Here is a 23,765-nt window from a genome sequence, read left to right on the forward strand (position 1 = left end):
AAGGTTACCTGTAAACTTTGCCAAAAAATGTCAAACTACTTTTGTAATACAACTTTAGGTATTTTTTAACGTTAAAAATCGATACAATTGAAGACGGGATGATCTGTGTTCAATACAGGAAGAAAAAAACTCAAGCATGCTTTCTGGTCTTGCGCCTCTATCAAAACAGTACACATGAAGTGACACTTTTTCAAGATGGCCATACTTCTTCATTACACAAAGGAATAACCTCAACCAATTTCTCAGGACCGTTGACATCCAGTGGAAGCCGTAGGAACTGCAAGCATGTCGCTTAGAAATCTGGTTTCCCAATGAAACCTCATTGAAAAGAGAGTGACCTCAAAAAAAAAAAGAAATCTGAACGGTTTGTCCTCAGGGTTTCGCCTGCTAAATAAGTTCTGTTATACTCACAGACATGATTCAACAGCTTTAGAAACTTCAGAGTCTTTTCTATCCAAGTCTACTAACAATATGCATATCTTATCTTCTGGGGATGAGTAGCTGGCAGTTGAATTTGGGTATGCTTTTCATCCAAACATGAAAATGCTGCCCCCTACCCTAGAGAAGTTAAAGGCAATGCTACCAAATACTAATTGAGTGTATGTAAACTTCTGACCCACTGGGAATGTGATGAAAGAAATAAAAGCTGAAATAAATCATTATCTCTACTATTACTCTGACATTTCACATTCTTAAATTACAGTGGTGATCCAAACTGACCTAAGACGGAATTTTTACTAGGATTAAATGTCAGGAATTGTGAAAAACTGAGTTTAAATGTAGTTGGCTAAGGTGTATGTAAACTTCTGACTTCAACTGTACATGTAGGCAGGGATTAAGAGAAAGTGACTGGTAGCAGGATAAATAGTAATAATTGTTGTTTTATTGGACCTTTTATTGAACTAGGCAAGTCAGTTAAGAACATATTCTTATTTTACGATGACGGCCTACCCCGGCCAAACCCTACCCTAACCCGGACGACGCTGGGCCAATTGTGCACCGCCCTATGGGACTCCAGATTCCGGCCAGATGTGATACAGCCCCGGATCAAACCAGGGTTGTAGTGACACCTCTAGCACAGAGATGTAGTGCCTTAGACCGCTGCGCCACTCGGGCGCCAATAATAGTAAACAGTATGGCAGCAGCATAAGTTGTGTGTGTAGTGGTGAGTGTGTCTATGTAAGTGTAATTGTGTGTGTGTGTGTGTTCAAGAGTGTCAGTGTAAGTGTTGATATGCGGATATGCATGTACACAAAGTTGAAAAGTGACTGGTAGCAGTAATATATAAATAATTATGGTAATATACTAATGGTTATAAAAAGGAGTAGTGGTGACCATTAGTAGGATAAATAGTAATGACAATCAATGAACAGCAGCGTAGTGGTAATAATGAATCGAATCAATAATCATTTTAGCAGCTTTGTAGGTGTGGGGGGGAGCAGTAGCTGTTAGCCATTTAACAGTCTTATGGCCCGGGGATAGAAGCTGTTTAAGAGTCTGTTGGTCTGAGCCTTGATTCACCGGTACCGCCTGCCAGATGGGAGCGTAGAGAACAGTCTCGGGTGGCTGGAATCTTTGGCAATTTTTGGGGTCTTTCTCACCCTGCCATCAGGGTGGTGAATACTAGGAGGAAGAGGGAGTAGGAGGATGGGGAGGAGATGGTGGTGAGTCAGACTACAGTCTTGTCTAACGCCATGCAGAGTTCCATCTCTGCTCACACACTCAGAGATACCTCAGAGGCACAGCTGGCATACCTTACACAGCATGCTAACAGGGGATAAACAGGTGCCAGGGCTAAGCTTTTACAAGTGTTTGTTCGTTCTGATAGGGAGCAGTGCTTGTATGACTATACATGGGATTGTTAAAGAATGGTGTGGCTGACATTGTGTGTGTTGTGTGATGTTTCACAAAGCAAACTGGGAGGGAAACAAGGACGGAGACAGCTGCCGCAGATGACAAGGTAAGAGAGAGTGATGATGATGATGATGATAGTGAATGACTGGCTGCTGTGCGTTGTCAGAATAAGAAGCCTCAGCCAGAGGGGAAGCTAGGTTTATTATCTGCCTCACTAATACCTGGCTCTGTATTGCATCAAGGCTGTGGAGAAAGAGAACCTGGAGTCATCACTGCCTAGTAATTATACTGTAGCCTATAGTAATTCATACTTCATGTTCACCGAACTCCATGCACTGATTCACTCTCTCGGTGTCCTGATGTCTCTCCATCTTAATCTTCATGTCAATCTTGATCTGTGTGTTTGTGTTGTAGTGCAGGGGACCGGATCACAGTGATAGATGACCCCAATGAGGGTGGAGGGTCTGAATTTTTATTTTATTTATTTTTTATTTCACCTTTATTTAACCAGGTAGGCAAATTGAGAACACGTTCTCATTTACAATTGCGACCTGGCCAAGATAAAGCAAAGCAGTTCGACACATACAACAACACATAGTTACACATGGAGTAAAACAAACATACAGTCAATAATACAGTGAAAAATAAGTCTATATACAATATGAGCAAGTGAGGTGAGATAAGGGATGTAAAGGCAATAAATAGGCCATGGAGGCGAACAAAATACAATATAGCAAGTAAAAAAAAAAACACTGGAATGGTTGGTTTGCAGTGGAAGAAGGTTCAAAGTAGAGATAGAAATAATGGGGTGCAAAGGAGCAAAATAAATACATACAGTAGGTAAAGAGGTAGTTGTTTGGGCTAAATTATAGATGGGCTATGTACAGGTGCAGTAATCTATGAGCTGCTCTGAAAGCTGGTGCTTAAAGCTAGTGAGGGAGATAAGTGTTTCCAGTTTCAGAGATTTTTGTAGTTCGTTCCAGTCATTGGCAGCAGAGAACTGGAAGGAGAGGCGGCCAAAGGAAGAATTGGTTTTGGGGGTGACCAGAGAGATATACCTGCTGGAGCGCGTGCTACGGGTGGGCGTTGCTATGGTGACCAGCGAGCTGAGATAAGGGGGGACTTTACCTAGCAGGGTCTTGTAGATGACCTGGAGCCAGTGGGTTTGGCGACGAGTGTGAAGCGAGGGCCAGCCAACGAGAGCGTACAGGTCGCAGTGGTGGGTAGTATATGGGGCTTTGGTGACAAAACGGATGGCACTGTGATAGACTGCATCCAATTTATTGAGTAGGGTTTTGGAGGCTATTTTGTAAATGACATCACCGAAGTCGAGGATTGGTAGGATGGTCAGTTTTACAAGGGTATGTTTGGCAGCATGAGTGAAGGATGCTTTGTTGCGGAATAGGAAGCCGATTCTAGATTTAACTTTGGATTGGAGATGCTTGATGTGAGTCTGGAAGGAGAGTTTACAGTCTAACCAGACACCTAGGTATTTGTAGTTGTCCACATATTCTAAGTCAGAGCCGTCCAGAGTAGTGATGTTGGACAGGCGGGCAGGTGCAGGCAGCGATCGGTTGAAGAGCATGCATTTAGTTTTACTTGTATTTAAGAGCAATTGGAGGCCACGGAAGGAGAGTTGTATGGCATTGAAGCTCGCCTGGAGGGTTGTTAACACAGTGTCAAAAGAAGGGCCAGAAGTATACAGAATAGTGTCGTCTGCGTAGAGGTGGATCAGAGACTCACCAGCAGCAAGAGCGACATCATTGATGTATACAGAGAAGAGAGTCGGTCCAAGAATTGAACCCTGTGGCACCCCCATAGAGACTGCCAGAGGTCCGGACAACAGACCCTCCGATTTGACACACTGAACTCGATCAGAGAAGTAGTTGGTGAACCAGGCGAGGCAATCATTAGAGAAACCAAGGCTGTCGAGTCTGCCGATGAGGATGTGGTGATTGACAGAGTCAAAAGCCTTGGCCAGGTCAATGAATATGGCTGCACAGTACTGTTTCCTATCGATAGCGGTTAAGATATCGTTTATGACCTTGAGCGTGGCTGAGGTGCACCCATGACCAGCTCTGAAACCAGATTGCATAGCGGAGAAGGTATGGTGGGATTCGAGATGGTCGGTAATCTGTTTGTTGACTTGGCTTTCGAAGACCTTAGAAAGGCAGGGTAGGATAGATATAGGTCTGTAGCTGTTAGGGTCAAGAGTGTCTCCCCCTTTGAAGAGGGGGATAACCGCAGCTGCTTTCCAATCTTTGGGAATCTCAGACGACACGGAAGAGAGGTTGAAAAGGCTGGTAATAGGGGTGGCAACAATTTCAGCAGATAGTTTTAGAAAGAAAGGGTCCAGATTATCTAGCCCGGCTGATTTGTAAGGGTCCAGATTTTGCAGCTCTTTCAGAACATCAGCTGACTGTATTTGGGAGAAAGAGAAGTGGGGAAGGCTTGGGCGAGTAGCAGAGGGGAGGGCAGTGCTGTTGACCGGGGTAGGGGTAGCCAGGTGGAAAGCATGGCCAGCCGTAGAAAAATGCTTATTGAAATTCTCAAATATAGTGGATTTGTCGGTGGTGACAGTATTTCCTATCTTCAGTGCAGTTGGAAGCTGGGAGGAGGTGTTCTTATTCTCCATGGACTTTACAGTGTCCCAGAACTTTTTGAATGACAAATCGATCCCTAACCCGTACTACATTTAATGTAGATCTAAAAGGATTGGATAGGTTTCAGGACAAACGGTAGTAGATCCAGTGGTGTGTATACACGGGTGCCAAGGGAAGCCAGGCTTCCCCAAATAATTGACCAATACATAAATTACATTATAAAATAACGTCTCATTCTGTGTTTTGATAAAGGGGCTGAATCTCCCCGGAGAAATAATCCAAGCGAGGGAAACAGTGCCCCATCTGCCTCAGTATGTGTAGCCCATGTATCTGATGCAGTCCAGACCAATAGAGTCTTGTTGCCGCCGTAGCATTTGATTGATTGTTACGGCGGCAAAGCTGTCATCAAGGCAAAGGCTGGCTACTTGGTTACTACATGATTCCGAATGTGTCATTTCATAGTTTTGATGTCTCCACTATTATTCTACAATGTAGAAAATGTAATCAATGAAGAAAAACCCTGGAATGAGTAGGTGTGTGAACTTTTGACCGGTACTGTATGTGTAGTTTAATTTATTCCTCCAGTGATAGTTGTATTTTTGTTGTCACTGCCTTATTGTATATCACGGTGGCGTATGAACGAATGGGTTATAGAGCAAACAACCCAATTATCACAACATGGGTTGTAATATGGCTTTTTTACTGACTTGGCTTCCTCGGTAATTTTACCCACGCACCCCTACTGTGTAGATCCACCATGCCTTATCAAACGTGGACAATTTGGAATTGCTTATACCTTTTAAGAAGTGCGCAGGCTTTAGGGGCTAGGGGTTGATCTGGAACTCGGCAGTAGGCAAATCTCACAGGACACTGCTAGCCCTTCTTACTTAGCACATACGATGGGAAGTGAAACTTGTATCACTTCAACTCGCTCCCTACCTGTGTTTTTCAGCGTAAGATAGGGAAGAGGGCTGGCTTCCTGACAGCTAACTACGTCATTAGGGTGCGTTTCGGGAAGTTGTGCAAGGTGATGCGTTCCTTCGTAGGCAACCAAGTGCAATGCCTGACCTTCACTGGGAAGAGTCTACACTGTTGTTTGCTGTTTTCTTCAGTCTTTTTCTTATTTATCTTTAGTTAATTTTCTTGGTTGTTGGTGCGTTGGGGGAGGTTTGGGGTGGGGAATGGAATTAATTGTATATATATTTCTCCTTCTTGGGGGGGTGGACTGTGGGAGGGGTCTCGGATGGTTGAGGGACAGCTATTGGGGAACTGTGGGGGGATCTTGGAGGGTTCGGGTTCATGTTTTTTGGCCTGGTGGGAGATCTGTCAACGTGCCCTTAAGCAGGGCATTGACCCTGGATGCTTCTGTATGCCGCTCTGAATGGGAGTCTGTTGGATGAATGTGTAGGGGTCGGAACGAGACAGACAGGCAGGCAGCGTTTCTCAGTCAGTTGAAATTATGAATCAGCCAGCATCATTTTTATGGATATATACAAAGAATTGTCAATTGAAAAAAGGTCAAACGAAACTAAGTGCAGCTAGTTTGCAGTCTTTCCAGCTTCAGTTTGAAGTGATTGTTTTAGCTGTGTTGTTGGCTAGCTTCTCTGAACAATAGTGTCCTGACCAGAGAGCACATTTTCTACGCCAGGTGAAATCACGCCTCATTAGCTCATTGTTATGGATGTATCCAAATACACGTCATTAGAAAACAGTTTTAACAATGGCAGCTACTGTTGTTATTCTGTCTGCACTGTTTGACTATAAGTTAGCCGTAGTTGGCTAGCTAGCAAGCAATGGGTAAGAACGTTGCCAGTCAATTTGGCAATGGAACATTTAGAACGAACTACTGGATCGTGCGTTCATAGATACAGAATAAAAAGAACGAACGACTGGGTCGTGTCTCTAGCAACCCTAGATTTGTGTCGGGACTATATGTTGTGGAAGGATGAAATGGTACGAATAAATGAATCAACATTTTTTTTTTTTATGAAAATATGTCGACAATTATTTGAATATGTTGGTAACCTGTTGTATAAGGGTGATAATGCCCCCAAAGCCCGTGTTTGTTGGATATATTGGCACGGTTTGCTTCCCCGAGACCAAACAACACCCGTGCCAATATATCCACAAAACACTGACTTCTCGGGCATTACACACATATTGAGCTAATTTGCATCATTCCTCTGGCTACATTGGTATTAGAGTTAACAGTAAATCCGTCTTGCCGTATCTTTCTGTAATAAGACTGAAGCTAGAGTTGCTCTTCCAGCACAGACCGCAGATAGTATTGTAATGAACCAGCAGGGAGCAGGTCTCGGACCCTTCGACCTTCTAGCCCTAATTCCGGCGCCCTATCGACTGTGCCGCAAATGCATGCTCGAACAGCAGAGTCGATTTCCGTGTTTATAATCCGAGTCGTTACAGTATTCTATTATGGATATGTTACCATTCATTTGTAATTAATTGTAATTCATTTCTAACATTACAAGTCCTACTGTAGTCTTCGATCTTGGTCTGCCTGGCTCCCATTTGGATCAATAAATGCTGAATTATGGATTTATTATTTTTAAGGTCAGCACACTTTGGCACAGGGCTACAGTATTGTAACGACCCTGGGTTTATAAGCGCGGAAATCGACTCTGCCGCGTGAGCATGCTTTTGCGGCACAGTCGATAGCGCGCTGGACTTCGGGCTAGAAGGTCGAGGGTTCGAGACCTGCTCCCTGCTGTTTCATTCCAGTATATATGTCTGTTGTTTGGAGTCGCCATGGATTGTGTTATCTGAGTCTAAGTTAAAGACCAATCCAGACCCAATACACTGACCAGGCAGTTTTGAATCACTGTAGCCTGTCCAAGGCCGCTACTCCTTCTTAATTTATTCGGGGAATTGATTTGGCGTATGCGTGAGGTTAAAGACACATGCTGAGTCTATACTACTGAATTATATATGAAATCAATTATAGATGTGGATTTCTGTAGTTTTTTCCCCTCTAGTCCAGGTCCCTTATTCACAAGGTCTCAGCATAGGAGTGCTGATACAGGATCAGATATGCCTTTTAGATCCTAATGAATACGATTTTAAGGACGGGGGACTTGATTCTAGATCAGCACTTCTCCTCTGTCTGTTTTCCCAGATCGTAGTGAAGAAAGGAGAGGAGGTGAATGGGTATCTGAAAGTCAACACTGTATGGAAGCTGGGCTTATTCCCTGCCAATCTTCTGTAGATCTGAGGCCCCCTAGAGCAGGCGTTCCCACACTTTTTAACTCAGTGGGGTAGCCAGAAGACAGCTAGCTTCCGTCCTCCTCTGAGTACATTGACTTCAATACAAAACCTAGGAGGCTCATGGTTCTCACCCCCTTCCATAGACTTAAACAGTAATTATGACAACTTCTGGAGGACGTTCTCCAACCTATCAGAAATCTTGCCGCATTAATTGACATGTTGTCCACCCAATCAGATCAGAGAATGGATCTAGTACTGAAAGGTAAAGCTACAGCTAGCTAGCACTGCAGTGCATTAAATGTGGTGAGTAGTTAACTCAAAGTGAGAGAAAGACAATAGTTGAACAGTTTTGAAAAAAGTAATTTCTTCAAAAATGAAGGAGAATCAAGATAGAGATATTTCATCATTTTTTTCACTCTCAGTTAACTAGCATATGCAGCTATCTAGTTTAGCCTTCTCAAACACCTGGCTCAAACAGAGGGATGCTACATTAGCTAACTGGCTATGGCTAACAAACACAACACTGGAACTCTTTCAAGCCAAGGTAAGCTTTTGGTTTTACGAATTTCTTGCCACCGGGGCCCACCAATGTAACTGCTTGCTGACTGTACACTGTACTGCATGATTGTAGCAGGTTTACTAACGCGTTACTGTGAGCTAATGCATTTCTGTACATTGCGCTGTAATGTACAATTGACCTCATTTTAGCACCCAAGAAATGTAATACTTCCAGGTCAACTGTAATATGAATTTCCTGCAAAATCAATGACGAGACCTTTATGGTCTCTGCATGATTGAAGAAGGCAATGAGTTCCCTCGTGTCTTTAAAAAAAATGACGGGTAGGGAAGCGAAACCTACTGCGTGATAGGGAAAGGGGGAGATAAGCTGTGTGGGGAAACAGCTTTTTTCACCCGATCTGTCCAAAAATTTAAATAAAATGTAAATAAAACACTATGTGACATTACATACCTATTTGAAGGTTTGTGTCGAATTTGAGTCAGATTTTTAGGGCGGCGCTAAATTTACCTTCAGAAGTGAACAGCGGCTGTCTCGGCTTTTGAGAGTCATGATGGCTTGCAGCGATGACGCAAAAAATGAATGCATTCAGTTGTACAATTGACTCGGTATCCCCCCTCACCCTGTATCTGTCTCTTTCTTGTTTTAAAACTGCGAGAGAACCACGACACCTGGTGGAGTGAGGCTGTACCACACAGAATGAGTTGCATTATGCGTGCTGTACGTTACATCATGACATGTCACAATTTAATGTACAGCGCCAGAGGTCAGGTTTTTTTTCAACTTTTTTCCAACACTATCGGGCCATTACCATGTCAATCGACGCTTGAATAGAGATGTAGTTCACACCGCAGATTCTGATGCCAACACAGTCCCATTTTAGTTTTCATTGCAGCCTTGTTTGAATGCCGCGGTTGAGCAAATCTGTACGGAATGGGGTTAGTCAACAGTAGTTCTATCAGCTATGTTGACTATGATGGTACTTTAGTTAATGTGGTGACAATGATGTAGGCTGTGTGTAGTGGTTATGATATGGTTTGGGTTGTAAAGGTTTTTTGCCTTGTCACATAGCTTATGCATTTTGCATTGAAGTCCACAAGAAGGAAAAAGGTGAGAGGAGGAGAGGATGTAGATACCCAAGTTTACCTAAATTTGTCCAATAGAAACTCTTGTTTGTTGTTTGTAACTGTTGGACTAATGATTATACCCTAGATTATACCCTAGATCAGCTAGATGCAGGCAAGAGTGTGCAAGGCGGTATTGAATGTGTCTGTCCACGTGTCACTGTCACCTCAAATTTTTCCACCTACGTTGTAAACTTTTGTTCATGGGCTTGGTTGTAGCAACCTCAGGATGGGTTTAAGAAAAATTGGAGTATCATGTAGTAGCCTAAACCTATCACTGTTACGTCGAACTGGGTGAATGGAATATGAAGGACAGCCATCCAATATGCTGTAATAGAAATAAGGCCATGCTCATGAAAAAAAATATTGCCCTGCCTCATCTTAAACGGCACCGACCGCCACTAGCATTCCTGTGATATTTGAGTGACTCAAACACTACAAAAAAATCTGTTGAATAAAAACATTAACTGACATGGACTAGTTGATCTGGTCATTTCTTACAAGTTATAAATAGCTCTCTAAGGAATGCAATGACTGACGAGAGGACAACTGATGATGCACTGCTATTACAACTTTCAAGAGTAAATTGAGTTCCGGATTTTAAAAAAAACATATAGAAACATAGAAATACAATATTTCTTTCAGTTTGAGAACCACTGGACTAAAGCACAGTTTGAGAATGTAGGAGCACTTTTTCCTCACATAACATGGCTTTATGTCACTGCACACTGTGAGCCACTGTAATAAACAGACTTGTATTTGGCGTTTTGTATAAAATACAGAGGCTAACCACACCCGATACAGTAGGACAAGCTTTTAGCTTTGCTTACCATGACTTCTAAAGCTACTAGCATCATTACTGTAATTGGTCCTATGGGATCAGACTTGTGATAACGGTGCTCGTGTTTTTATCAAGAATGCGCTTACTACTTGGCACCATGTGTAAAGTATAATCATTTATTTCCTGTGGATTTTGCGAAGGACAGTTGTGTGTGGTATACCGATATCAAACTGCTCTCACCAAAGTCTTTGGAGTATCCTATACTTTTAAATGCATGTGATACAGTACATGTAAGAGTGCCTTTAAAAAAAAAAAACGATTGGCCACCCCTGAGTTATAAAAAACAGTAGTGGGAGTTGTGTGCTTGTTGGGTCAGAGGCAGATCATTTTGGGAATGCCAGCTCTGTCTCCCATTGGGCATAATATTCAGTCTGAGTGACGGGCACAGAGAGACGGACAGGGACAGATTGGCATTCCAGCTCTATAATCAATCCCCCTCTCTAGTTTTCGCTCGGTCTCTCTTGCACTCATTTGTGTTCTTTCTCTAGTTATCTCTCTCACTCCTTCTCTTTAGTGTTCTTTCTCTATGACTCTCTCTTTCGCCATCTACCCCCTAAACCTCCTCGTCGTTGTAATGTAAACTACTATGCCTAATTAGATTAGCTTCAGCACTCAGTAATACTCAGACACACATACACACAGAGAGAATGTCAAAATGGCTTGAGTGTTGTGTCACGCCTCCCCTCAGAGAGAGAGAGAGAGAGAGAGACGTATCTGACACAGGTAGCCGCCGCTAGGCTTGAGCAGCCTTCTGATTGGACGACAGAGGAACCCTTCAGACACGGGTCACTTCCCCTTAGAAACAGCCACGTTGCTCGTTGCCGAGACGGCAGGATGGGGAGACTTGACATCACATCTGTCATGTCATCTCTGACCTCTAACCCCTGCCACACTAGACAGACAGACAGCAAGAAAAGAGGCAGGCAGGAGCATGGCAATAGGCCATCGCAATGACATGGCTGTGAGTTGAGATCTATGCAGTTGTGTGGAAGAATCATAGGACAAAATGTTTTTCTCCATCTCCGTGTGAGTGGGTTCTTGCTGTGTTATTGAAAGGGTGCCACACAACTCAATGTTTCATAGGGTGTCAAGTTCATCTGAAACATTTCAAAAATAAGTTTTATGATAATTCAGTATTATAACATTCCCTGCTGGCACAAAGGTTCTGAGAACCATATGTTTCTTAGAGCTTGGTGAGAACGTAGTTGTCCTATGGTTATTTTGCATACAATTTCCCCACAACATTCAGGGAATGATGCAGGATACCCAGTTAGCACATATCATTTAGAGAACCATATCCTTCTTAGGTGGGAATTTCATCACGTCAGCATAACGTTTCGATTGTAAAGTAACGTTCTCAATTTGTTCCGAGAATGTAAAGAAACAACATTCTTCTGTGAGAATTTCATTAATTCAACATAACATTTTTTTGTAGGTTTCCTCATGGGTCTATTAATAATCATTTTAAAGTCATGTTTTCAGAACGTTCAGAGAAAGTTAAGAAACAACATTCTTCTGTGGGATTTTCATTATTTCAGCATAAAGTTTTCTACAGATATCCTCATGTTTCTATTTAAAGTCATGTTCTCAAACCATTGAAAACCTTCAGAGAAAACATTAGTCATATTAACATTAGTTATTTAATAACATACAATGCATTTGGAAAGTATTCAGACGCCTTGACTTTTTCCACATTTTGTTATGTTCGAAAATCGGCACACAATACCCCATAATGACATAGCAAAACCAATAATTTTTCTGCAAGTGTATAAAAAATCCGTACTTTGTTGAAGCATCTTTGGCAGCGATTAAAGCCTTGTGTCTTCCTGGGTATGACGCTACAAGCTTGGCACACCTGTATTTGGGGAGTTTCTCCCATTCTTCTCTGCAGATCCTCTAAAGCTCTGTCAGGTTGGATGGGGAGCATCACTGCACAGCTATTGTCAAGTCTCTCCAGAGATGTTCGATCGGGTTCAAGTCCGGACTCTAGCTGGACCACTCAAGGACATTCAGAGACTTGTCCCAAAGCCACCCCTGCATTGTCTTGGCTGTGTGCTTAGGTTCGTTGTCCTGTTGGAAGGTGAACCTTCGCCTCAGTCTGAGGTCCTGAGTGCTCTGGAGCAGGTGTTCACTAAGGATCTTTCTGTACTTTACTCCGTTCGTGTTTCCCTCGATCCTGACTAGTCTCCCAGTTCCTGCTGGGTACTAAGGAGGGAAATCGATGAGGACCAACAGCGTAATGCTATAGAGGAACAACATACTCCATCACGGAAAAATCCGACAACCTCACAAAATAACTTTTAAGAAAAACAGATTCATCTATAGACACAGACGATTTACTTACCGTTGAAGTAGAGGCTAGTGCTCTGGCTGGAATACATGCAACACTGGAAAAGTTGTGTGAGGAGGTAGCAGGGCTGAGGGGGAGTTTGGAATGTAGCCAGAGTGAAATTCTCACGCTCCAAGGAGGGAACAAGGCACTCACAGCCAAGGTTAAAATCCACAATTCTAACATGGATTGTCTACTCAGGGAAAACAGGGTGATGAAGGAGTCGCTACTAGACATACAAAGTCATAGCATGCGTGAAAATCATGCAATAATCCGGAGGGTGCGATCGGAGAATTCATGCAATCCGCCTTGAAACTTCCTATAGAGGTTGTAAACAAGGTGGCTTTCCACCGAGTTCACAGACTTGGAGCTCGGAGCAACAAGACCAAGGGTCCCCGACCAATCCTCGCGAAATTTGAACACTACCAACAAAAGGAGCTGATCAAAAGCAGGGGAAGGGAGCTTAAAGGGACCAAATTCGGTCTCAATGACCAATTTCCAAGGGAGATAAACGAACGTCGTAAGAGACTGTATCCGGTACAAAGACAACAAAGGGAGAACGGTAAGCGTGCCTTTCTCATTGAGGACAAACTCTTTGTAGATGAACAGCTATTCCGAGACAGCTCCATAACACCGTGGCTGTACTAAAAAAAAAAGTATGGGAGCTGTAAAAAATATCTTAACACTACGAAGTGGATATGAACACCACAAGTATTCAATTACATGCTCGCTTACACATACCGACTTATACATACACACACACCTAATCTCGCTCTCTCTCTTTTCTTCCTCTCTCATCTCTATTGTCGAGAACTGTTTAATAATTTAGTGTTTCTTGTTTCTCTGTCTTTTTTATGTATTTGTATAAAAGTGTATATATGTTTACAACAAGCAAGGGGAAGATATCAGAATAAGGGCATTTGGGGAATAACATATTGTACGGAAAACAGTTGTACTGTAGTGAAGCCGTCTCTAGAGTAATGCAAAGTCTTTCATGATCATGTGAAACATCAATTGCTTAGGGAAATGCTGGGATGTGTTTTTCAATTATGTTTAAAGGTAATTATGATGCAACTATGACGGTGATACGATATGGATTACAATTATCATCATGAATATTAAGGCTATTCGCACTACATGTTACACACATCGACACTCAACCACGCAAATTGGTGGAGTTATTATTTATTTGGACAGCATACATTATAGTCTTACTCTTATACCGACATTGTACATAATCTCACTAAATCACATCCAATATCATACACATCAACCTACTCAGATTTACTACACAAATAATATCTTGTCTCAATTTTCAAACATCTGTGGCATTGGCTCACAGGCAAACAGGCAAGGGAATAAAACAAATATTGCTAGAACCTATTTCGTGAATTCTAAATATCAGACATTTGAAAGCTCTAATACCTCATAATACCTCTGATGGCAGTAACTTTACAAGCACTAATTATGGTCAATTTAGACTGAGAATAGTATCTAGTTATGTTAAGAGGTGAAATAAGTATAGCCAGTTATAATTGTAACGGTTTAGCAGATTATAAAAAAGATCAGTCTTTACGTGGCTAAAAGAAAAGGATTATAACCTATACTGTTTACAGGAATGTCACGCCCTGGCCTTAGTATTCTTTGTTTTCTTTATTATTTTAGTTAGGTCAGGGTGTGACATGGGGTATGTTTATGGTTTTGGGTGTTGTTTATGGTAAAGGGGTTGTGTATAGTATATGGGTTTGTGTGGAGTACATGTTTCTAGTGTTGTCTATGTATGTTTAGTTGTCTAGGAGAGTCTATGGTTACCTGAATGAGTTCCCAATTAGAGACAGCTGATTTCGGTTGTCTCTGATTGGGAGCCTTATTTAGGGTAGCCATAGGCTCTCATTGGTTGTGGGTAATTGTCTATGTAGAACGTTTGTAGCCTGTATGTATGTGCACAACGTTTGTAGCTTCACGGTCGTTTTGTTGTTTTGTTAGTTTGTAAAGTGTTTTGTGTCGTGTTCATCTTCGTTGGTGTTAATAAAAGAAGATGGCTTATTTTCCAACTGCTGCATTTTGGTCCGTCAATCCGCCACACGATCGTGACAGAATTACCCACCATAGGACCAAGCGGCATGACCAGCGGCAACAGGAGCAATACAAGGATTTATGGACATGGGAGGAAATTTTAGACCGGGAGGTACCAGGAGAATATAACCGCCCCAAAGCTGAGCTGGAGGCAGCGAAAGCAGAGAGGCGGCGATATGAGGAGCTAGCTCGGAGGCAGGAAAAGGAACCTACAAAGGATCTGGGTTACACTACGTGGGAGGAGATCGACAGGTGGGCGATCAACCCAGGGAGAGTGCCGGAGCCCGCCTGGGATTCTCTGGCGCAGTGCGAGGAGGGATACCGGCGAATGGAGGCAGCACGACGAAGCGGTAGGAAGCCTGTGGGAAAACCCCAAAAATTTCTTTGGGGGGGGCTTAAAGGGAGAGTGGCGAAGTCAGGTAGGAAACCTGCGCCTACTCCCTGTAATTACCGTGGAGAGCGAGAGTACGGGCAGACACCGTGTTACGCAGTAGAGCGCACGGTGTCTCCTGTACGTGTGCATAGCCCGGTGCGGGTTATTCCACCTCCCCGCACTGGCAGGGCTAGATTGAGTATTGAGCCGGATGTCATGAAGCCGGTCCTACATATCTGGCCACCAGTGCGTCTCCTCGGGCCGGTTTACATGGCACCAGCCTTACGCATGGTGTCCCCGGTTCGCCTACATAGCCCGGTGCGGGTTTTTCCACCTCCCCGCACTGGTCGGGCAACGGGGAGCATTCAACCAGGTAAGGTTGGTCAGGCTCAATGCTCAAGGGAGCCAATACGCCTGCACGGTCCGGTATTTCCGGCGCCACCTTCCCGCCCCAGTTCAGTGCCACCAGTGCCTACACCACGTAACAGGCTTCCAGTGTGTCTCCAGAGCCCTGTTCCTCCTCCACGCACTCGTCCTATGGTGCGTGTCTCCAGCCCGGTATCACCAATTCCGGCACCACGCACTAAGCCTCTTGTGCGTCTCCAGAGTCCTGTGCATCCTGTTGCTGCTCCCCGCACTAGCCCTGAGATGCGTGTCCCCAGTCCGGTGCCACCAGTCCCGGCACCACGCACCAGGCCTACAGTGCGCCTCAGCCGGCAGGAGTCTGCCGTCTGCACAGCGATGACTGAACTGCTCGTCTCCCCAGCGCCATCTGAGCCATCCGTCTCCCCAGCGCCATCTGAGCCATCCGTCTCCCCAGCGCCATCTGAGCCATCCGTCTCCCCAGCGCCATCTGAGCCATCCGTCTCCCCAGCGCCATCTGAGCCATCCGTCTGCAATGAGCCTGCAAAGCCGCCCGTCTGCCATGAGCCTGCAAAGCCGCCCGTCTGCCATGAGCCCACTGAGCCGTCCGCCAGACAGGAGCCGCTAGAGCCGCCAGCCAGACAGGAGCCGCTAGAGCCGTCCGTCAGACAGGATCTGCCAGAGCCGCCAACCAGACAGGATCTGCCAGAGCCGCCAACCAGACAGGAGCAGCCAGATCAGTCAGCCAGCCATGAGCAGCCAGATCCGTCAGCTAGCCATGAGCAGCCAGATCCGTCAGCTAGCCATGAGCAGCCAGATCCGTCAGCCAGCCATGAGCAGCCAGATCCGTCAGCTAGCCATGAGCAGCCAGATCCGTCAGCTAGCCATGAGCAGCCAGATCCGTCAGCTAGCCATGAGCAGCCAGATCCGTCAGCTAGCCATGAGCAGCCAGATCCGTCTGCTAGCCATGAGCAGCCAGATCCGTCAGCCAGCCATGGGCCATCCCTCAGTCCGGAGCTGCAGTCCCTCAGTCCGGAGCTGCAGTCCCTCAGTCCGGAGCTGCCATTCTTCAGTCCGGAGCTGCCCCTTATCCTGGTGCTGCCCCTTATCCTGGTGCTGCCCCTTACCCTGGTACTGCCCCTGACCCTGGTACTGCCCTTTACCCTGGTACTGCCCCTTACCCTGGTACTGCCACTTAGTCCGGAGCTGCCCCTTAGTCCAGAACTGCCCCTTAATGCAATGGGGTTAATGTGGAGAGGGGTCATTTTGAAGAAGCTAAGGAGGTGGTTAGGGACTGTGGTGAAGTGGGGACCACGACCAGAGCCGGAGCCGCCACCGTGGAGGGGAGCCCACCCAGACCCTCCCCTAGACTGTGTATGGTGCGCCCGGAGTTCGCGCCTCAAGGGGGGGGTTATGTCACGCCCTGGCCTTAGTATTCTTTGTTTTCTTTATTATTTTAGTTAGGTCAGGGTGTGACATGGGGTATGTTTATGGTTTTGGGTGTTGTTTATGGTAAAGGGGTTGTGTATAGTATATGGGTTTGTGTGGAGTACATGTTTCTAGTGTTGTCTATGTATGTTTAGTTGTCTAGGAGAGTCTATGGTTACCTGAATGAGTTCCCAATTAGAGACAGCTGATTTTGGTTGTCTCTGATTGGGAGCCTTATTTAGGGTAGCCATAGGCTCTCATTGGTTGTGGGTAATTGTCTATGTAGAACGTTTGTAGCCTGTATGTATGTGCACAACGTTTGTAGCTTCACGGTCGTTTTGTTGTTTTGTTAGTTTGTAAAGTGTTTTGTGTCGTGTTCATCTTCGTTGGTGTTAATAAAAGAAGATGGCTTATTTTCCAACTGCTGCATTTTGGTCCGTCAATCCGCCACACGATCGTGACAAGGAAACTCACTCTACATCCTTAGATGAAGTTGCGTGGAAAAAGGAATGGGGTAGTGAAATTTTCTGTCATGGACAAAGGAACTCAAAAGGTGTGATGATATTAATTAACAAAAATTTCGATCAGAATGTGCAAATTGTCAGGAATGATACGCAAGGAAGGTGGATATTTTTAATATGAAAGTGGACGAAAAAGAGATTTGGCTCATTAGTCTATATGGTCCAAATCAGGATGATCCATACTTCTTTGGAAATATTTATACTAATTTATTGAACTTACAGGCAACAAATGACCAAATCATTATGGTAGGAGGCTATAACACAGTGTTAAGTACCTCAATGGACTGTAAATTTAATCTCTCTACAAACTGTGCAGTTGTTGTTACACGTGGTCTGCCACTGCGAGGACGATCAGCTGTCCACCCTGTAGCGCTGTCTCCCTGTAGCGCTGTCTCACAGTACTGAATTTGCAAAATATTGCCCTGGCCACATCTGCAGTCCTCATGCCTCCTTGCAGCATGCCTAAGGCACGTTCACGCAGATGAGCAGAGACCCTGGGCATCTTTCTTTTGGTGTTTTTCAGAGTCAGTAGAAAGGCCTCTTTAGTGTCCTAAGTTTTCATAACTGTGACCTTAATTGCCTACCTTCTGTAAGCTGTTAGTGTCTTAACGACCGCTCCACAGGTGCAATTTCATTAATTGTTTATGGTTCGATGAACAAGCATGGGAAACAGTGTTTAAACCCTTTACAATGAAGATCTGTGAAGTTATTTGGATTTTTACGAATTATCTTTGGAAGACAGAGTCCTGAAAAATACATTTTTTTTCTTTTTTTGCTGAGTTAAAATAATGACTATGAATTGAGTGGGTTGAGATTTTTAAATATAAAAACACTAAACCTCTCTCTAAAAGCTTCACTAATTCAAAAGTTTTACTTGAACCCTAAATGGTTCTCAAGTAGATTACTAAGAAAAGCTCATCCATTGTTTAAAAATGATATTTTTGCCTTGGCACAGATTGCCCTGTCTCATTTTTGATTAATTGAAAATGATACATTTCAAAGTATCTCTCTTTTTCAAAGAAGCATTGCAGAGCTGGCTACAATTTCAATTTCCTCACCCTTTAAAGATAGAACTCATATTACAACAAATATTATGGCTGAACTCATGTGCTGTTTGATAAAATACCTGTATTTATGGGAAAGATGTTTGAAAAGGATATTTTGTTCTTAAATTATATTGTAAATTGGAATGGTAGAGTTATTTCCTTCATGTAGTTATCAGAATTGTACGGGAAGGTCTGCTCAACCTAGAGTACAACCAATTGATTACAGCATTACCCCAAAAATGGAGGAGGCAGGTGGCAGCGGGAGGAGGTAGGGAACTGGTCTGTCTGCCCAATATAAACGATCAAAACTGGCGGAGGAACGAAAATAGCATAAATAGGAAAGTATACCAGTTTCTTTTGAGGACCAGGATGTTGACAACTGTGTCATACAGATTGCAAAATAGTTGGGAAGAGATTTTTGGTTTTAACTGATTCCATGGTTGATATATAAAACGACACAAGATTCAAGACTTCGTGCTTTTCATGTAAAATGATTATATAGAATTCTTGCCACCAATAAAATGTTGAATATTTAGGGCATAAAATCATCGAAGCTCTGCAGATTTTGTTGTGAGGATACAGAATCAATAAACCATTTATTTTGGTATTGCCATCAGGTAGCCTGTTTCTGGTCTCCGGTTCAGGAATGGCTGAAAATGGTTAGCATTGATCTAAAATTGACCCTAGAAATAGTACTGTTAGGAGATCTGGAGAAACCGGGTCAGTCAATTACAAATATATTAATACTCTTAGCAAAAGTATTTATCTTAAACTTACAATATGTGGATTCTATTCGATTGGATAGATTGAAAATGTATGTTAAACATCACAGCATAGTTGAAAGATATATGTTGCTTAGAAATCCGAAGAGGGTGGCCAGCAGAGATAGGTGGGATGGGTTGAGGGAAGCTGAGGGTTGCGATGTGGAATTGGAGACAAGTGGGAGTGGAGTTGCTGTGCGGGAGATAGAATGATGGTAAAAGATAAAAACAATTTTTTTAAACATAATAAAAAGTATGTTTGAATGACACTAAGGGGCAGTGTTTTTACAGCTAATGAGGCTGATGCCGTGTAGGTGTTTGTACACATGCATATACACACAATCTCATTCAAATACACACACACACACACACACACACATGTAATAGTGCCAGACATGCACACAAACATATACAATTGACATTGCTGTTATGATTTTAGTTGTCCTTTGTTAAAGAATATTTTTTTAGCATTGTTATTTGCTGTTTTCTTCTGTCTTTTTCTTTTTTCTCTTTATTTCATTTTCTTGGTTGTTGGTGCATTGGGGGGTTCTTGGTGGTGGGGAATGGAAGTAATTGTATTTTTTATTTTAATTTTAAAATATCTTCTTGGGGGGGGGGACTGTGAGAGGGGTCTCGAATGGTTGAGGGATAGCTATTGGGGAACTGTGGGGGGATCTTGGAGGGTTCGGGTTCACGTTTCTTGACCTGGTGGGAGATCTGTCAACGTGCCCTTAAGCAGGGCATTGACCCTGGATGCTTCTGTGTGTTGCTCTGAATGGGAATCTGTTGGATGACTGGTGTGGTGTAGTTGTTGAGCGGCTTCACTGCAAGTATATTGTATGTTTCGGATATTCAATCAAAATTAAATGGGAAAATTAAATAAACACTTCGACCTCATGGCTTGGTTTCGGCTCTGACATGCACTGTCAACTGTAGAACTTTATATAGACAGGTGTGGGCCTTTCCAAATCATGTCAAATCAATTGAATTTACCACAGGTGGACTCCAATCAAGTTGTAGAAACATCTCAAGGATGATCAATCGAAACAGGATGCACCTGAGCTCAGTTTCGAGTCTCATAGCAAAGGGTCTGAATACTTATGTAAATAAGGTTGTTTTTTATTTGTAATAATTTTGCAAAAAAAATCTAAAAACCTGTTTAATCTTTGTCATTATGTTGTATTGTGTGTAGATTGATGAGGAACATGTTTAATACATTTTAGAATAAGGCTGTAACATAACAAAATGTGGAAAAAGGGTCTGAAAACCTGCCGAATGCAATGCATACATTCTGTTCTCAGTGTCAACAAAACTCCCTCTATCTTGTTAAGTGTATTCAGGTGTGATGGCCAGGCCCATTAAATTGACCACACCTGATCTTAATGAGTGCTTGTTTCCTTCGAAATGGGATCTGTTTGAACAGCTTTGTATGAGTTCAAAAAACATGGCTTGCTAGCTCCATCCTGGTGGCGCATAATTCCAGAACAGAAGAACATAGGTTTGAATCTCACTGACGCTGTGCCACAATAAAGACCCGTTTGCAAAGTTAATGCCTAACAGTTAAGCTAGCAGTGTTAAGTCTTATTCTAACATGTTCTCAGAATGTTATTTAATTACCTTCAAATAATCTGTAATTTACATTCTCAGAACGTTAATAGAACCTTCCAGGAAAACTTTCTCAGAACCATAGTAAAATGTTCAGAACATTCAAGTAACCTCAGAATGTAATTTCCCTGAATATTTTTTAAAAGTTATGTTTTACCGGTCAGGAAAATTATGGTTACATCCCCAAAAATGTACGTTCCCACAACTGCCAAGGAACCAAATGTGCAAGCTGGGGGTTGTTCAATTACACATATTTATGACTTGAAATTAGAGACGACCACACAGTGACTGTACGTAGGGTGATTTCAGAAAGCATTCATACCACTTGACTTATTCCACAATTTGTGTTACAGCCGGAAAACAAAATTACTTTTCCCCCCCACCCATCTACACACAATGACAGTAAAAACATGTTTTTAGACATTTTTGCTAGTTTATTGAACATTAAATGGAGAAATCTGATTTTCATAAGTATTCACACACCTGATACACTACATGTTAGAATCCCCTTTGGCAGCGATCCCAGTTGTGAATCTTTCTTTGTAAGTCTCTAAGAGCTTTGCACACCTAAATTATACAATAATTCCACGTTATTCATTCATCTTCAAGCTCTGTCACGTTGGTTGTTCATTATTGCTAGACAGCCACGTCTTGCCACTCAGGAACATTCACTGTGCTCTTGGTAAGCAACTCCTGTGTATATTTGGCCTTGTGTTTTAGGCTATTGTCCTGCTAAAATGTGAATTTGTCTCCCAGTGTCTGTTGGAAAGCAGACTGAACCAGGTTTTCCGCTAGGAAATTGCGTGTGCTTAGTTCTATTTACCCTTTTCTTTTATCCCCAAAAAACTCCCTTGCCGATGACAAGCACACTCATAACATGATGCAGCCACCACCATGCTTGAAAATATTCGATTTGCCCCAAACATAACGCTTTGTATGCAGCACATAAAATGTCATTTCATTGACACATTTCTTGCACTTTTACTTTGGTGCCTTATTAGAAACAGGATGCATGTTTTGGAATAATTTTATTCTGTACAGTCTTCTTTCTTTTCACTCTGTCAGTTTAGTATTGTGGCGTAACTAGAATGTTGTTTCCTATCACACACATTCAACTCTGTAACTGTTTTAATGTCACCGGCAAATTAGGAAGGACGCCTGTATCTTTGTATTGACTGGGTGTATTGATTTACCATCCAAAGTGTAATTAATAACTTCCCCATGCTCAAAGGGATATTCAATGTATGCTTTTTTTTACCCACTTACCTATAGGTGCCCTTTGCAAAGTATTGGAAAACCTCCCTGGTCTTTGTGGTTGACTCTGTATTTGAAATTCACTGCTTAACTGAGGGACCTTGCAGATCATTAATTGCATGGAGTACAGAGATGAGGTAGTCATTCAAAAGTCATTTTAAACAACATTATTGCACAAAGAGTGAGTCCATGCAACTTATTGTGACTTATTAAGCAATTTCTTTCTCTCCTGAACTTATTTAGGCTTGCCATAACAAAGGGCTTGAATACTTATTGACTCAAGACACTAACTGCTTTTCATTTGTGATCAATTTGTAAAACTCTTTAAAAACATAATTCCACTTTGACATTATGGGGTATTATGTGTAGGCCAGAACACAAAATCTCAATTTAATCCATATTAAATTCAGGCTCTAACACAACAAAATGTGGAAAAAGTTAAAGGGTGTGAATAATTTCTGACAGGACAGTACATACCCCAACCAGAAGCCATGGATTACAGGTAACATCCGCACTGAGTTTAAGGCTAGAGCTGCTGCTTTCAAGGTGTGGGACACCTTATTCCTTATGATTCTAAGAAATTCTTCTACAACCTCCGACGAGCCATCCAACAGGGAAAGCGTCAATACAGGGCTAAGATTGAATCCTACTAAACTTGCTTTGACGCTCGACGGATGTGGCAGGGCTTGCAAACTATCATGGATTACGAAGGGAAACCCAGCCACAAGCTGCCAAGCGACGCAAGACGCTAAATGCCTTCTATGCTCGCTTTGAGGCAAGCAACACTGAACCATGAATGAGAGCACCAGCTGTTCCTTACAACTGTGTGATCTTGCTCTCCGTAGCTGATGTGAGTAAGACCTTTAAACAGGTTAACATTTGCAAGGCTGAAGGGCCAGACAGAATATCAGGATGCGTACTTAGAGCATTTCCCTTCGTCTGTCCGAGTCTGTAATACCAAAATGTTTTAAGCAGACCACCATAGTCTCTGTGCACCAGAAAACGAATGTAACCTGCCTAAATGACTACAGACCCGTAGCACTCAGGTCTGTAGCCGTGAAGTGCTTGGAAGGCTGGTCATGGCTCACATCAACACCATTATCCCAGAAACACTAGACCCACTCCAATTTGCATAGCGCCCTAACAGATCCAAAGATTATGCAATATCTATTGCACTCCACACTGCCATTTCACACCTGGACAAAAGGAACACATATGTGAGAATGCTTTTCATTGACTACAGCTCAGCGTTCAACAACATAGTGCCCTCAAAGCTCCTCAATAAGCTAAGGACCCTGGGACTAAACACCTCCCTCTGCAACTGGATCCTGGACTTTCTGACGGGCCGCCACCAGGTGGTAAGGGTAGGTAACAACAATCCACCATGCTGATCCTCAACACAGGGGCCCCTCAGGGGTGTGTGCTCAGTCCCCTCCTGTACTCCCTGTTCACTCCCAGGCATGACTCCAACACCATCTTTAAGTAAGCCAATGACACAACAGTGGTAGGCCTGATCACCGACAACAATGAGACAGCCTATAGGGAGGAGGTCAGAGCCCTGGCCATGTGGTGCCAGAACAACAACCTATCCCTCAACATGTTCAAGACAAAGGAGATGATTGTGGACTACAGGAAAAAGAGGACCGAGCACGCCCCGATTCTCATCGACGGGGCTGTAGTGGAGCAGGCTGAGAGCTTCAAGTTCCAAGTACACCAAGACAGTCATAAAGAGGGCACGACAAAACCTATTCCCCCTCATAAGACTGAACATATTTGGCATGGGTCCTCATATTCTCAAAAGGTTCTACAGCTGCACCATCGAGAGCATCCTGACTGGTTGCATCACTG

This window comes from Salvelinus fontinalis, chromosome 18 (genome assembly GCF_029448725.1).
Source record: "Salvelinus fontinalis isolate EN_2023a chromosome 18, ASM2944872v1, whole genome shotgun sequence".
Classification (NCBI taxonomy): domain Eukaryota; kingdom Metazoa; phylum Chordata; class Actinopteri; order Salmoniformes; family Salmonidae; genus Salvelinus; species Salvelinus fontinalis.